Here is a 13,949-nt window from a genome sequence, read left to right as displayed (position 1 = left end):
GGGTGAGAAAGTTCTAAATAACAAGGATCAAGCCAAATCTAATCTTAGCCATTGACAAGGGACTTAATCTCGGTCATTGAATCATCAACAGGAAAAGTATAAGAGGAGGCTTGAGGGTCAGTTGGAGATACACCAATACACCAAGAGAGATCAGTTAGTTCGATTTTCTGGCACGAGGTTTTCTGAGGAAATCAAACAAGTGATTAGTTGTAGTGAGGGGCAGTTAGGCAGGAGGCCGAAGAATACATATTAGAGAGGCAGTAGAGTGGTGGAAGAGGTAGCGCAGAGCCTAGGAAGGCTAACGCAAAGGTAGCAAGGGTTGACACAAAGGCTAAGGAGGCCAACGCAGAAGACATAGAGGGCCAAAGAAGCTGACGCAGAGGCCATAGAGGCTGATGAAGTGGACACAGAGAGATTCAGAGGTTGCGCTAAGGAAGACTGAGGGCAGATTAGTCGGGAGAGGGTGATGCAGTTCTGAAGAGGGTGACACAGTTCCAGAGGAGTGCGTGGAGCCGCTTTCGCTCTCCAACACAAGGAACATCCACAATCACTGTGGGATTGTTCATCTGGCTACTGATTTTCTGGAATATCTGTCTCCGGATAGAGGTATTTATGCCAAGGATATTCTCTGAAGCGTGAGCCATTTCTGGCACCCTAGTTGTATTCAGAATCTGCTTAATAATAAAACCCTTTATATGTTGCACTGATTTTCCCACATTAGGTTTTCCTGGGGACAATTGCGCAAAAATAACGGTGTCCCTTGTGTTTTCTCAGTTTATTTCAGTTGTTGATATGTATATTTGTGAGGGCTGAATTTGTGTTTACTTCGCTATATATGCATTTAAATAATTTGTTAATGTAAAGAACAAGTAGGAGATAGTAAACCAGAAAATGTAGTAGGGGTTTCTGATGTGTTAGATTCTTAAATTTTCACATGGTATCAAAGCGATTACAGATCAAGGAGGGCTAAAGACACTAGCAAGAGAAATTTGAGGATTTGCAGCAGTGAAGCAGCTATCCCGAGAGACAACGATGTTCCAGAGCTGAAGAGGCAAGAGGAGGAGTGACACAGTGCTAAGAGGGTGACATAGAGGCTCACGCATAGCCTACGTCAGCATTGTGAGCCACGAGGAGAGCCATCACAAAGGCGGAGGAGGGGCAAATCAGGCCTATGTAGTGCCCGGTCATCTTTCTCAATTAGGAAGGATTGACGATGAAGCCAGGAGGATCTGATCCAGCTCTCGTTGTGATTGCGTAGAGCCGGAAGGGCTTAAATTATTTAGTTGCTGGGGCTAAGGGAGTTGTGCAGATTGTGATTTGAGGAGCTGGTGGGATGTTGTTTCTGTCTGTGCAGAATAGTGTCTAAGGAGTCAAAACCAAGGTAGAGGGAAGCACTACCTCGATGGATTTCTAGCCACGAAATCCAGATCCGAGTTGTAGCACCAAAGGGGGATTGGAGAGGAGTGATTCGATAGTTGGCAGATTTCCAGGAGGGAAGTCAAGACTCAGAGGGAGTCTAAGAGAGGAGAAGAGATGGCAGTGAACGAATTGAGGGATCAAGAGAGATTGGATGGGGCTTCCAATTTTGTCATCTGGAAGGCCATGATCCTGGCATTCCTAGATAAACATTGCATCAAGGACTAAGCCTTGAAAACCGTAGTTGTCCCAGTTGACCTGAATGCAAATGAGAAGTATGAGGAGACCATGGCGAAGGTGAAATTCATGATCCTAGATGGGGTCAAGGATCATTTCATACCACATATTGCTGAGAAGAACACAATAAATGAGATGTGGGAGAAGTTGACCACCTTATACCAGGGCTCTTCCGTGCAATAGAATATGCTATTGGAGAATCAACTGAGGTCATATCAGATGCAGAAAGGAGAGGATATAGATTCATTCCTTCTCAGGTTGCAAGGAATTCACGACCAACTTACTTCTGTGGGGTCTGCACAGGATCCAGAGTTTATGGTCAGGACTACTCTGAATGCAGTCTTTGAGGACTGGGAGACGTTTTTCCAAAGCATTTTTGGCAGAGCGACTCTCCCTAAGTGGGAAGATATGTGGGCAGCTCTTCAACAAGAAGAGATCAGGAGGTTGACCAAGGCGGGGAGTAGTGGTAAGGGAGTTCAAGTCAAGAAAGAGGAGGAGGAGGATGCGGCTCTAGCATTTGCGGGACAACAAGGGAAGAAAAAGAAGAAGGAAATCTCCAAGGTCAAGTGCTTCAGTTGTGGGGAGCTAAGACATTATGCATCTTAGTTCCCCAGGAAGAAAGACAAGGGAGAAGCTTCCGACTCAAAGGAAACTCCAACAAAGGTGGAGAAGGATGTAGAGGCTGATGATGATTGTCCCATGAGTGCTCATACACCTCTAGAGAAGAGGTGGGATGACATCGAGTTGTAGTCAGGAGGACTACGTACGAGGGAAGGATCCTTGAGATACCCAAACTCTTGGATCACATCCAGCTACTGGAGCCTTTAACGACAGTAGCATGGTGACAGGAGTCAGGTGGATCAAGGTGTGATGGAGCGACAAGGCAGTGCTAGAGTGCAGAAGTTTGTAGCGACGCAACAAAGGTTGCAACAGTGTGAGAGGCACAAAGGTGTTTGCAGCAACACAGTGGCAACATAAGGAGCACAAGATATCTACAGAGGTAGCTTCAGCATCACGAGGCTTCCATAATGACCGTGATGTCAGTATTTGGGGGAAGTCAATTACCTACTTCTCAGTAACTGAGTTGTAGTGCAACAGTTAGCAGTGGCAGTGCTATGGGCAGCATGATGCAACATGTTGAGAGGGAGCTTCAGTACAGATATAGTAGTGGCAGTGGAAGTATCATGGGCAGAAGTACAGGAAGAAGCTGTGTAGAGGATATGAGGGAATGGGCCAAACATCAACACAGGTACCGATGCGGAGGATCAGTATGATGTTTCTATGGTGAATCATTATTAGAGCACATTCCTCACTAAGAGGGAGTGTTGATTTTTGGTAGCATCGGATGTGATCTAGCCATGAAAACTGGTGTAGATGTTAAGGCACATGATATCTCCAAGAATCAGAAATAGTTTGGGGAAATTCCACCTAGATGGAGAGATATTAAAATAATTAATATTTTTAATGAGACCTTAATTCCAAACTTAGGAAAATTAAAATATTAATGTGTATTAATATAATATGGGTGAGAAAGTTCTAAATAATGAGGACCAAGTGAGATCTAATCTTAGTCGTTGATTAGGGACTTAATCTAGGTTGTTGAATCGTCAACAGGAAAAATATAAGAGGAGGCTTGAGGGTCAATTGGAGATGCACCAAGACACTAAGAGAAACCAGTTAGTTCGATTTTCTAGGGTGAGGTTTGCTGAGGAAATCGAACAAGTGATCAATTGCAGTGAGGGGCAGTTTGGCAGGAGGCTGAAGAATACATATTAGAGAGGCAACAAAATGCTGGAAGAGGCAACATATAGCCTAGGAAGGTTGATGCATAGGCAGTAAGGGTTGACGCAGAGGCTAAGGAGGCCAGCATAGAAGACGCAGAGGGCCAAAGAAGCTAACATAGAGGCCATAGAGGCTGATGAAGTTGATGCAACAAGCTTCAGAGGCTGCGCTAAGGAAGTCTGTGGGGTAGACTAAGACCAGATTAGCCAGGAGAGGGTGACACAGTTCCAGGGGAGTGTGTGGAGTAGCTTTCGTTGTCTAGCACAAGGAACAACCACAGTCACTGTGGGATTGTTCATCCGACTGTTGATTTGCCGGAATATCATTCTTCGGATAGAGTTATTGCTACCAAGAATATTCTCTGAAGGGTGAGCCATTTCTGGCACCCTAGTTGTATTCAGAATCTACTTAATAATAAAACCCTATATATTTTGCACCGATTTTATCACATTGGGTTTTTCTGGGGACGATTGTCCAAAAATAACGTTGTCCCTTATGTTGTCTCAATTTATTTTAGTTGTTGATATGTGTATTTGTGAATGTTGCATTTGTGTTTACTTCGATATTTATGGATTTAAATAACTTGTTAATGTAAAGAACAAGTAGGAGAGAGTAAACCAGAAAATGTATTCGGGGCTTCTGATGTGTTAGATTCAAAAAGTTTCACATTTCACGCTTTCAAGCTTTCCCATTATAACATCTTATCCAAATTCGTCATTTACACCAAACATTCTAGTTACCTAGCTTATGAGACCTCCAAATTTGTTTTTCAATGCTATAATCTTGGTCAATCCTTTTCCTAAAGTAGAACAAAACTATAACAATCACAATGTATGGCCAATTGGAGTGATGTCAAAAACTATGACTGAATAATCCATAGTTTATACCAATTTGAGCATCTTCGTGAAGCTCATTGCCTCATCTATGTCGGCAATTGCATTTGCAAGCTCAAATACAAAGTTGTTCATCACCTTCAACACTAGAATTCATCTCCATGGCATATAGTTTCACGAATTCCCGCACTAGCGTGCGAGTTTTGGTGAATTTCTATTAAAATGAATTGCTCAAGTTGTGGGCGGGATCAGTTGAAATAATTAACTTGGAAGGATGCTCCCCCTGAATCTGTGCCAACTCTTTATTGCCAAGTCTAATCACATTATATATTTCTCATCAATCATCCAAATGCACCAGCTACAGCAATAATATAAGATTTTGCAACAACTCATAAACTCATCATGAGCTCATATCATTCTAAGAAGCATATGGGAATCATTATCAGACTGCAACAAATCAATGTCAGAACCAGAAAGTCAATCATGCATTGATGGAAGCATATGAAAATCTCCCCCTAAATTTGTGCCACTTCTTTTTCATTACTGAGAAGCATACGAGATTGTCTAGATCAAAACCTGCATATACACGTGACTGTCTTTCATAAAAACCACGTACATAATATAAATTGTTGATTTTTATAGCCATAGCTCCCCCTAAACATGTCATGTATATTCGTGTTCACATTCTCTTCATCAATGCAAAATTTTTAATATAAAAGAATGAAATAATGATCCAAGTACACATGCATAGCTACCCTTGAGAGCATACACCACTGATCTTGTGGACCTGATAACCATCACATGTTCTCCATGAGGCTATGTACCTTTCATTCACTTTTGCAGACACTGTTAGAAGTATGCTTTAAGAATAATGGAATGTAGTAGTGACAATCTTCCCTACATCTCTGATTGGTGTTCCTTCTTCCTCCAAATTTGTTTGAAATTTCAAATCATGTGCTTGAATTTTTGGAACTTATCCCATATTTTGCTTCCATTCTGAATTCTTGACCTAAAACTAGTCAATTTATGCCCAAACTTGTTACAAGTATAACATATTACATGACCAGAAAAGGGAGCAGAGGAGTCATAATATTTTATTTTTCATGTTCCTCCATAGCTTTGTGATCAAATATGTCACAAGAAAAACAATATCGCTTAAATAAACCTCAGTACCTAGGGGTTGATGATCTTCCTATTGGTTTTAAAGTGTCCAAAGTTATGACAAATAAAACATTCAACATCATTGTCTAGAGGAGATAATCGATTGATACTTCTAGAGTTAGAAGCAAATGATTTCCTTTGAAAAATCACTTTTCTTGGTTGTTTGTGTGGTTGACTTCTTATCTCTTTATCGAGAATTCAAATTTTTCATTGTTATCCTTCAATCTCCTTGCACAATCATGTGAACTAGATTCTCCTTTAATAGTTTCATGAAAGACAAGACCAAATTTAATAGAGGGAGACCTTTGACTACTAAAAATGTTATCCAAAATCTTAGTACTATCTTGAAATATCAATTGCTTATCCTTTTAACAATGTAAACTTTGAAACGAGAACTATAAACTCAAAACAGGAACTTTAGCCAAAAAATCCCCCAAAAACATGAAAAATCCACTCGAAAATGAAAAGTGTTGATGCTGGAATAACACTTTTTCTTTTCTATGGTAAATTTTCAACATGTTTTAAAAATGGTAGTGAAACCAATTTTTTGTGCAAAAATTCTGCAAAACACACCCTCAAAACGAAAAGTGTTGATGTGTTGATGTGTTGATGGTTAAATAGCATCTACTTATTTTCACGATAAATTTTCAACATTTTGAAATAATGGCGTAAAATATTTTATCATGACCCCGAAAAATATTAAAATTTCAAAAGACTAATGAAAACATAAATATAAAAATAAAAACAATGAAAAAAACAAAAAATAAAAAATAATAATAACAATAACAGTAAGTAAATAAAAATATATATTAAAAAAAAAACTAAAAACTGACAAAAAAAAAGAAAATCAAATAAAAAAAAAAAAAATCAAACATAAAAATAAAAATAAAAACAAAAACAAAATTAACCTAAAAAAACGAAAATAGAAAAACAAAATTAACCTATAAAAGATAAGAATTAAAAATTTAAAAATATATATATATAAAGAAATAAATAACAAGAAAAACATATTTTCAAAAAAACATAAAATAATATATATATATATATATATATATATATATATATATATATATCTTGTAAACCATAAAAATTTGAAACAAAATAATTTTAAAAACTATAAAAATAACTAAATAAAAATACCAAAATTTTAAAAAACTATTAAAAATAAACCAAAACATATTAAAAAAAAGACTAAAAAGTTAAGAAAAAGAACCAAAAAAAATTAAAACTATTTTAAATCATTAAAAAAAAAAAAAAAACATATTAAAAAAAAATCAAATTTTAAAAAAAAAAGATAAAAACATAATTATTTAAATATAAAAACATTGAAAAAAAAAAACTCTAAAAAGAAAAAAATTAATGGCAGCTCTTGCCCAACGGCCCGGGGGGCGTTGCCCTGGGCAGGCAGAGCTACCCGCAGCTCCACCTGCCCAGGGCCACACCCCCGGGCCGCTAGGCAAGAGGTGCCATTAATCTTTTTTTTTTTTTTTTTTTTTAATAATTTTTTATTATTATTATTTTAATTTCAATGTTTTCATTTTTAAATAATTATGTTTTTTTTTAATTTGATCTTTTTTAGTTTTTTTTAAAGTTTATTGTAATATTTTTTATGGTTTTTTATATGTTTTTTTTTTTTTTTTTTTTTTTAATTTTCGGTTTGTTTTTTGTTTTGTTTTTAAATTATTTAAAATAGTTTTAATTTTTTTGGTTTTTTTTGGTTAATTTTTTAGGTTTTTTTTTAAACAAGTTTGATTTTATTTTATTTTTATGTTTTTAGTTTGTTTCTAATAGTTTTTTAAAAATTTTGTATTTTTATGTCTTTTTTATATATATTTTTATATTTGTTTTTTTTAAGTAATCAACATTTAAAAAAAAAGGAGAGAGAAATAAAACATTTAGAAAAATTGTTAAGTAATCAACATTTAAAAAACAATTGGACATAAAAAAGTGTCAAAATATGTAACATTTAAAAAAAATATCCACACTTAATACATTAGAAAAATTAAAGTGTCAAAAATAAACCCTCTAAAAAAGGGGTTGATGTTGCATCAACACGTTAACAAAATCAGCGTGAAAATCACTAACATTTAAAAACAATATTTATATTTGATACATAAGAAAATTTAAAGTGTCAAAAATATGCTCCGGCAAAAAAATAAAAATAAAAAATAATAATAATAAAAATAAAAATAAAAATTGTATTCTGAATTAGCGTTTTTCAAAATCAAATGATTTTTTTGCTACCTCAACAAAACGGGTAATCGTATCAGTTTCGTTTCAAAGTTTACATTGTTTTTTCTACTAACTTACCTCAACCTATTTTTCATCTCTAGTCTTTTCCAATTGAGTTCTCAACTCAATTATCTCCTTCTTAAGCTCGTTTTCTTGTTCTTCAAATACTTGAAGAATCTCCTCATATCATTTGTTTTACTTTTCAATATCATATTTGGGAGAGATAATCTTTGCTTCTGGTCCTCACAATAATTGGTTCTTTATGTAAGCTCTTTGATATTTGCATATTCTTCATTTCTTGTTGCCTCCTATAAATTTATGGGTTTATTTCTTAATGAAACTACTTCATCCTCCAAACTTTGACACTGATCTTCCCTTTCCTTATATTGCTTTCTCATTCCTTCTTCAATTTTCTTTTCTTCTTTCAACTTGGTTTTTAATGTGACAATATCTTCTTTGTAGGCACACTCCTTTACATTAAACTATTGCAATAATTTTTGATGATCTTTATTTTCATCTGTGAGCCTTTTAACCTCTGCTTCTAGGACATTATTTTTTAATTTTTTTATCTTTAGAATGATTACTTTCACTTTTACCCATGAGATCAATTTCAGTTGATTCATTGGCATCTTCACTTTCATCATTACTACATGAACAGGGAAATGGATCACAAGTAGAAGAAAAAAACTAGTACCTAATAAAAAAAATTGATGTCTCCTTCATTCTTGATCAATAGAAAGCAGGGTGCTCCAAAATTTGAATATTTGTTGTCTATAACTACCACTACATCTGATATATCGTTTTCACTGCCACAATTTTCTTGAACTAACTCATTTCTTTGATTTTCCTTCTTCTTTTGCCTCGTTCTCATTGTCCCTAATCCACTCTCAAGTGGATAAGCTTATGTTGGAGCGACCTGCTCTGATTCCAATTGTTAGAAAAAATAATGGGGGGTGATTCAGTATTTTTAATTCACTTAACCTTTCAATTTCATATTTACAATTATGTACGCTACTATTTTTTATGAAACCCATATGTGTACGTGACTCTGGTGAATGCAAATTGTGTATATCAAGATAACTAACTTTTCATATGTTCCATCAATTGTTTATCCTTAACTAGTGCATCATTATTTTATTATTCATTTATCAATCAGACATCATAAATAGTAAAGAGAATATAAATCATCAACACACAAGAAACATATCAACACATATGAACACAGGGATTTCAGGTGGAAACCCAATGTGGGAGAAAACCATCCATGTCATCATCTTTGTTTTCTTTCTTATTCTATAAAGAAAATATGCATTACATGTTGTACTGGTGAAGACTCTTACCAACACATAGGTGCCCACTTGCAGGAGGCTAAAACCTCCACTCATTCTCCAACACCCACTGGAAAGGAGCTACAACCCCCTAATCTCGTTTACCAACTTCTACCGGAAGGGAGCACCTACCCCATGAACAAATTTACCATCTACGACTGGAAGGAAGATTCGACTCCCTTACTAAAGGCTTTGACCCTTAGCACCTCTTATGGACCATGTTTCATAATATTTCAAACTGGATCCACTTGTAGGCAACCTTTCATCAAACCCTCACACTGGAACCACTCAATACCAAACTGAATACTGAATCTAAAATACAATCACTGAACCAACTGAATCATTATCACATCATCCCATTGAATATTGAATCAAACAAATTACTGAATTGAATCTCAACCAACCATTGCAACCATATCAAATCAATGCACAACCAATCCACAACAAATACAAAAAATCTTTATCAACACATCATTGACATACAATAGAACTCATGAACTATCATCATCAAGAAATAATGAAACCCCTAAAAAAATGAACTTCAAAATATATATGTTATTGTTCTAAAGAATACCTGCGTATATACGTGCCTCTTGTTGCATAACATCTTCTTACAAATCTCAAATCATTGAATACTGAAACATTTTCAAATTAAATCATTGTATTGAGTCACAACAACAACTAATCAAAGATATATCAATACCGACTTACTGAATACCCAATCATAATGCAGCATCATCATTGATCAATATACCAAGCCACAACCTAATCAATCCAATCAACACTATCAAATACAGGTCATGCTTATCAAGATATCATTGACAGACAAAAGCAAATATAACAAAACTCATTAATTGTCATCATCAACTAGTACTGCAAACCTTGACCACATATAACTCCGAGTATATATGTGATTGTAATTAAGAAAGCATGCATATATACACACTTATCATGTGCAACACCCGTGTACAACTTCCAATATACTGAAAACATATATTAGAATATATACGCAACTAAATAGAAACATATCCGCGTATGTATGCGACTATTCAGAAGCAAACCTGTGTATATATCTTAAATTACGGAACCAAACCTTCATTGTAATCACAACTCACATTCCGCATACTTCATTTTCAAAATCACATATCATTGTAAGCATATTCATATCATACCATCATTATAATCATAGATATAGCATTATTAACTACACAACCATAAGTTGATTGAGTAAGTATATTCATTAGTCTTCACTACACTTTCATATCTATCAGATCTAATTCATCTCCTTTCTTCCTGGTGCACACCTGTTTCAAATCAAATCACACATGAATAAACCATTCACTTGCACACACAACACCTTGATATCCATCTCCTTATATAGTTTTTTCCTCAACCAATACTTTAGGTAAATACCTTGGTAATGTTGTTAGTATTTGTTAACAGGGTCAAATAAATGTTGTCACCCCAATTACTAGGGGAAAATACCATGGTAATGATCCCTGGTATCCATATTTCCATGGTTCGTATTATCTACATGACCTTTACTCATAGGACCTGCGTATGTACACAACCCTTCTTCATAGGAACCACTTATGCTTTTCAAACTTCACATTTTTTATCCATATGTTGTTGAACTACCATTTCTCTGTCTATATCCTTTGTACCAATATCCTAATATCTGCATTAGTTCCACAATCATCATATTATCAATATGTTTACATCAAGGGCATATTTTTCAAAAGGGTTTCCATCAAGGACAACACATTAGCCATAATTCCAACAATTTTATTGGCTCGTGGCCAAGTTATGAAGCCATTGAAGACTGAACCCAAGAGAATTTTCTATTGTGGAAATGGTATTACACATTTATTTTTTAGAATCGATAATATAGAGACTAGGTATATAAGTCGGGTCCTTATTTTGTGTGTACAAAATGCCTATTGCTAACTCATTGGTCATTGGAATTTAACCCCATGATGGAAATTTAATTTGCATTTGTGTGGATTAGATTGTCATTTTCCCCTATTCTTTGTTGGGGTGAGGGAATTTTTAAGGCTATAGAAGATAAATTGGGCCACTTTATTACTAATGACATGAAAACTAGGGACAGTCTTTAGTGTGCCAAAATTTGTGCTGAAATGGATTTCTCGAAAGGCCTCCCAGAGGAGATTCAACTAAATCTAGATGGTTGGTCTCACCTCCAAGCTCTGGATTATGAACAGATTCCTTTCAAGTGTAATATGTGTCATGAGTATGGACATGTTGCAAAAAATTGTCCAAAAGCTCTAGTTTCTCAAAATTCATTGCCTCTAGAAGAGCAAGGAAAGAAAATGCAAGGATTTATTCTAGTTAGAAGGAAGCAAAGGAAGCAGGGAAATAAGAAACAACAGACATATAAGGATGAATCTCAGCATCAACCCCTTTCTAAAAATATTTTTGAAGCTGTCAATGTTCCTGAGGTAGAAGATGAAAATCATGAGGCTTAAGTGGATCTTCTAGTATCCAAGAAGACCCTTGATTGGAAAGATGAAGAAGGCTCAGATCAGGACTCTCCAAAGAAAACTTTTTCAGTAGGAAAATCTTCTCCAAAGGATCCTTTCACATTGAAAGATAAATAATTTGGTACAGTGGACGAGGAAAGTTCTCCTCTTCTTCTCCTTCCTATTCATATGTGCTTAAAAAACAACTTTCTTCCCCACCAGTAACAAGAAGTAGGAAAAATCAAAGTAGAAAGAAATATGGTCTTAAGATTTGTCTTTTATTATGTGGGTCAAGCGATGGGTCATATTCTATCATTTTATATAAATTTTATATTTTTTTATTTTCTTGTGCAAGAATTTTGCTAAAATTTACTATCGCTCCCATGAAGCAGTAGGAATAAATATTCGAAGATCTAGTTTTGGAAATTTTCCTTCCTTGCTCTTATTGGGAGGAGGCTCGTATTTTAGTTTTTTTTGTAAAAGTATCATTAGAAGAGACTATTCAAAGGGACTTACAAGAAGGAGATCATATTGTAAATTTTCTCGTGTATCTATTGTGGTCGGGCACAAATTTAATACAAATTATACTCATGCTATAACATATTTTACTTAATTATTCAGTCATAAGGTTTATATGAAAATACAAAAATACCTGGTTAAAATGTTGAATGAAGAGAATTGATATGATGTCACACGCAATAATCCATATTCAAGTTCTACAACAACACTAAAACAATTTTTTGTTGCATTCAAAAAGTTATGTTGATTTAATACATTCATTTTATTTATTTGTAAACTATGCTTATTTTATTACTTATACATATATTTGTTTCTTTCATTAAATATGTCGAGGAGGAATACAGATAGAATATTAGAGACTTTCAAAAGTTTTATTCAAAAAATTAAGTTGGAAAGGAAAAGAAATCAACGTCTTCAAAATGTTGAACTTGATTCTAGCCTTGATCATTGCATTTGGAATGGACTCAACATTGTCCAGTATCAAATAATATTAGGTGATTGTGAAGACATTGAAAATCTCATTCCTAAAAGGGAATATTCCATAATTATTGCAAATATCCTTCATGGTTTCAATTTCTCAAACATTGGGTATGATAGTGAGCCTTATAGTTATTAAACTCTCGATAAAGTGGTTACGATATTTCAAGAAGTCACAACATCACCACTTTGGAGATTTGTGACATTTCACTTGGACATAGAATTTGGATTGATATTATCAAGCTTCAAGGGAAAAGAAAACTTAAGGATGCAACTTACATGATGAGACATTGAAATGGTATGTTTATTAATTAATATTAAATATATATATATATATATGTGTGTGTGTGTGTACAAGTTTATTGAATTTTTACTATTTCGTGTTACAGGAAAAAGTCAAATTTTATTATTCTAAGAGATCAACCAATTATAAGTGATTGTGAGTTCATACATGTTGCATCTTGGACAAAAAATGATATTTATAACTCTATTCTTCTGAATATAGTAGATGGAAAGAGTCATAGCCAAATACTAGTTCATGATGTTGTGGTAAGAAAACTAACATATGAGGGTAAAGACGGAAAAGGAGAGATCATTAACAATTATCAAAACTATAAGCATTGATTAATTGTCTTTAAGATTTATGTTCAAATGAAGAAGATTGGCTTTTGGATTTGTTCTCAGGTTCATGCAAGTTTTATGACATGAAATTGAACTTCATTTTTTTTAATTATTTGTTTATACTAATTTACTTAATTATTTATGTACTTGATGATTTGGTACGACACTAGCATGTTTCCTACAATAATGAAGAAATTGCATAACCATTGAAAAAGACCCACTACAATGCAGTTTTATTTAGCAAAGAATTAATTCTATTAAAGTTCTTCTAGATGCAATGCAAGAAGTTGGTTTGAGGAAAGGGGATTTTAATAAATCACGTGTGGAAAAAAGGCAAAGGAACCTCAATACCATAAGATGGAATCATTGGAAATGGATAGTTCAGGAGATTTGCAGACATCAAAGACCCAACATGAGAGAAAAATCACCAAACAGAAGCACAAAGTACTATGAAAAAGACGATAATGAAGCTCTTGAAGATAATCAGCGTAGATTAGATGATATTGTTGATTAAATTTAAGTTATGCTTGAAAATCAAGCTCAATTTTAAGAACTATTCATAAGTTATACTTGTAGTATTTTGAATTTGAGATTTTATGATAAGAATAAGTATTTAATTATTGTTGTTATATCTTTAATATTTTATTATCTAATTTTCACTTTAATTTTTATGTGAATCATTATTTTTGGAGGAAAAAATTGAATATTATTATTTTTATCATAAAATTCATTAAAAAAAATGTTATTTTTTTAACTTTTTTTGTTCAAATTTTCTCAAAGAAATCATTTATTTAACATGTCATTTTTAGCAAAAGAGTCCCGAAATGTGTATTTTTTTATTAAATCTATATTCAAAATGTGTA

The 13,949-nt window shown here is 34.0% G+C and overlaps 1 pseudogene; it reads right to left on the bottom strand.

The window, feature by feature from the left end:
- The window catches only part of LOC149190945 (ATPase GET3A pseudogene), a 35,512-nt pseudogene that overhangs the window by 400 nt on the left and 21,163 nt on the right, over window positions 1-13,949 (bottom strand).

Source organism: Pinus tabuliformis, chromosome 3_1 (genome assembly GCF_031772625.1).
Source record: "Pinus tabuliformis cultivar Carrire ecotype Pingquan chromosome 3_1, CPIR1, whole genome shotgun sequence".
In the NCBI taxonomy this organism is placed as follows: Eukaryota; Viridiplantae; Streptophyta; class Pinopsida; order Pinales; family Pinaceae; genus Pinus; species Pinus tabuliformis.
Note: the sequence above shows the minus strand (reverse complement) of the source record. Positions and strands in the feature narration are given on the sequence as shown.